Here is a 3,186-nt window from a genome sequence, read left to right as displayed (position 1 = left end):
TAATCTTTGAGACAAGCATATAACTACTGGCAGGATCAACCAGAATAATATTTTTTATTCATTTATATAATATTTTTTATACTATATAAATTTTTATAATGATATTTTCAATATTTGAAAATTAAGTACACGACATATACACAATGCAAAGGAGAACGAAATCGCGACAATAAATAATTATGAAATTTCTTCTACTATGGTCGGATTAAATAATTTACTTCATGTCATTTAAATTTCATATTATTGTATTATTTATTGCGGTCTTATTCGGACTTTGAGACTGTGTATCTTATCGTGAGAAAGAATTTTCGTTCTCTATACATATATAATATAATTATTAATGTAAGGACGATGTTTCTTCTTGTATTTGTTAAACTTTCAAATAATATCATTTTTTATACATTTTACTTTATTTCAATGCATATAGTGTATATATCTTTTTTTAAGAGTATATACGTTTTTCTTTTGATTTGAAATTAATAATTTCAATTCAATTATTTTTCATTTTATTTCATATATGATATGAAAGTATTCGAGCGTAATAATATAAATATTTAACTTTATTGAATTTTATTCTTTACCCACATATATTTTATGTGAATAGAAGAACAAACCCCAAAAAAAGTTAAATTAAAAAAAAAAACGACTACATTATGTTAGGTATAGAAGAATAATCTCAATTAATAACATTTCATTATTAACAAAATTATTTCTATTTAAACCAACTGTAGCAAACCAGGAATAAATTTTTTTGCTCTCATTTATATATTACACTTAAATACTTTTATAAATATATGAAAATAATTTTCATATAAGTACTAAGTATGCAATTTCATACAAGTATTAAAATTTTCATACAAGTACTAATGTTGAAGTTTCATACAACATATATGTTTTCTGCCACGTACACCTCACCAACCGGAAATCGTATGGAGAAAATCTTTTTAACCATATAAAAGTTTTAAATTCATATATATACAAGTAATTTATATCATTTTCTATGAGCATTATGCTTATAAGAAATATTACAACATCAAAAATAGCTTAACATTTATTTTTTTTTTTAAATTTTTTGTACTTATATGAAAATTATTTAGTTGTATGAATTCATACACTTAGTACTTATATGAAAATTATTTACTTGTATGAATTCATAAACTTAGTATCTATATGAAAATTATTTAGTATTTATATGAAAATTATTTACTTGTATGAATTCATAAACTTAGTATCTATATGAAAATTATTTAGTATTTATATGAAAATTTTTAACTTGTATGAATTCATTAACTTAGTATCTATATGAAAATTATTTAGTATTTATATGAAAATTTTTAACTTGTATGAATTCATTAACTTAGTATCTATATGAAAATTATTTAGTATTTATATGAAAATTTTTAACTTGTATGAATTCATTAACTTAGTATCTATATGAAAATTATTTAGTATTTATATGAAAATTTTTAACTTGTATGAATTCATTAACTTAGTATCTATATGAAAATTATTTAGTATTTATATGAAAATTATTTACTTGTATGAATTCATAAACTTAGTATCTATATGAAAATTATTTAGTATTTATATGAAAATTTTTAACTTGTATGAATTCATAAACTTAGTATCTATATGAAAATTATTTAGTATTTATATGAAAATTTTTAACTTGTATGAATTCATTAACTTAGTATCTATATGAAAATTATTTAGTATTTATATGAAAATTTTTAACTTGTATGAATTCATTAACTTAGTATCTATATGAAAATTATTTAGTATTTATATGAAAATTTTTAACTTGTATGAATTCATTAACTTAGTATCTATATGAAAATTATTTAGTATTTATATGAAAATTTTTAACTTGTATGAATTCATTAACTTAGTATCTATATGAAAATTATTTAGTATTTATATGAAAATTATTTACTTGTATGAATTCATAAACTTAGTATCTATATGAAAATTATTTAGTATTTATATGAAAATTTTTAACTTGTATGAATTCATTAACTTAGTATCTATATGAAAATTATTTAGTATTTATATGAAAATTTTTAACTTGTATGAATTCATTAACTTAGTATTTATATGAAAATTATTTAGTATTTATATGAAAATTTTTAACTTGTTTGAATTCATTAACTTAGTATCTATATGAAAATTATTTAGTATTTATATGAAAATTATTTACTTGTATGAATTCATAAACTTAGTATCTATATGAAAATCTCCGGAATCGAACCCTGATTCCCCGTTACCCGTTGCAACCATGGTAGTCCTAGATACTACCATCAAAAGTTGATAGGGCAGACATTTGAAAGATCTGTCGTCGGTACGAGACCATACGATCTGCAAGTTATCTAGAGTTCAACCAATATAACGATCTTACGATCGCTTGGTTTTAGCCTAATAAAAGCACACGTTCCAAAAGGTCCGTGTTTATTTTGCATGTATTAGCTCTAGAATTACCACAGTTATCCAAGTAACTGTTAACGATCTATGGAACCATAACTGATATAATGAGCCTTTTGCGGTTTCACTTTTAATTTGTTTGTACTTAGACATGCATGGCTTAATCTTTGAGACAAGCATATAACTACTGGCAGGATCAACCAGAATAATATTTTTTATTCATTTATATAATATTTTTTATACTATATAAATTTTTATAATGATATTTTCAATATTTGAAAATTAAGTACACGACATATACACAATGCAAAGGAGAACGAAATCGCGACAATAAATAATTATGAAATTTCTTCTACTATGGTCGGATTAAATAATTTACTTCATGTCATTTAAATTTCATATTATTGTATTATTTATTGCGGTCTTATTCGGACTTTGAGACTGTGTATCTTATCGTGAGAAAGAATTTTCGTTCTCTATACATATATAATATAATTATTAATGTAAGGACGATGTTTCTTCTTGTATTTGTTAAACTTTCAAATAATATCATTTTTTATACATTTTACTTTATTTCAATGCATATAGTGTATATATCTTTTTTTAAGAGTATATACGTTTTTCTTTTGATTTGAAATTAATAATTTCAATTCAATTATTTTTCATTTTATTTCATATATGATATGAAAGTATTCGAGCGTAATAATATAAATATTTAACTTTATTGAATTTTATTCTTTACCCACATATATTTTATGTGAATAGAAG

General features: G+C 21.4%; 1 non-coding gene across 1 annotated transcript in view; it reads right to left on the bottom strand.

The window, feature by feature from the left end:
* Window positions 1–46, bottom strand: part of LOC128923742 (small subunit ribosomal RNA) — a 1,990-nt gene extending 1,944 nt beyond the window's left edge. The window contains exon 1 of the ribosomal RNA XR_008472473.1: window positions 1–46. This exon is cut by the window's left edge and continues 1,944 nt beyond it. This is a non-coding gene — a ribosomal RNA (small subunit ribosomal RNA).
* Between the last annotated feature and the right edge of the window lie 3,140 nt (window positions 47–3,186).

The sequence above is a fragment of the Zeugodacus cucurbitae genome, unplaced genomic scaffold (assembly GCF_028554725.1).
Source record: "Zeugodacus cucurbitae isolate PBARC_wt_2022May unplaced genomic scaffold, idZeuCucr1.2 ctg00000026.1, whole genome shotgun sequence".
In the NCBI taxonomy this organism is placed as follows: Eukaryota; Metazoa; Arthropoda; class Insecta; order Diptera; family Tephritidae; genus Zeugodacus; species Zeugodacus cucurbitae.
The sequence above is the reverse complement of the archived record's forward strand: the minus strand, read 5'-3'. Positions and strand labels throughout refer to the sequence as shown.